Genomic DNA, 222 nt, shown 5'->3' on the forward strand with positions numbered 1-222 from the left:
ATCAAATCAATCATAAAAGGAGTAGGAATAATGGATCGAAATATGACAAAGCAGCGAAATGAAGGGAAGACTCAACAGGCAGGAGACGTCGTGCGCAGGCGCGGTGTCCCGGCGTCTAAGCTTACGCTCAGAACAACGTCTCTTGTTCTATTTTGTGTATGATATCAAGGAATATACACTAATATGTGTACAAAAGAGAGAATGAAAGAAAAAGAAACGCAG

At 41.4% G+C, this 222-nt stretch overlaps 1 protein-coding gene across 1 annotated transcript in view; it reads left to right on the forward strand.

Annotated features, from left to right (window-relative positions):
- LOC119581843 (organic cation transporter protein-like) overlaps positions 1 to 222 on the forward strand; it is a gene marked incomplete at its 3' end in the record, with an annotated part of 16,256 nt that overhangs the window by 1,759 nt on the left and 14,275 nt on the right.

The sequence above is a fragment of the Penaeus monodon genome, chromosome 15, assembly GCF_015228065.2.
Source record: "Penaeus monodon isolate SGIC_2016 chromosome 15, NSTDA_Pmon_1, whole genome shotgun sequence".
Taxonomy (NCBI): Eukaryota; Metazoa; Arthropoda; class Malacostraca; order Decapoda; family Penaeidae; genus Penaeus; species Penaeus monodon.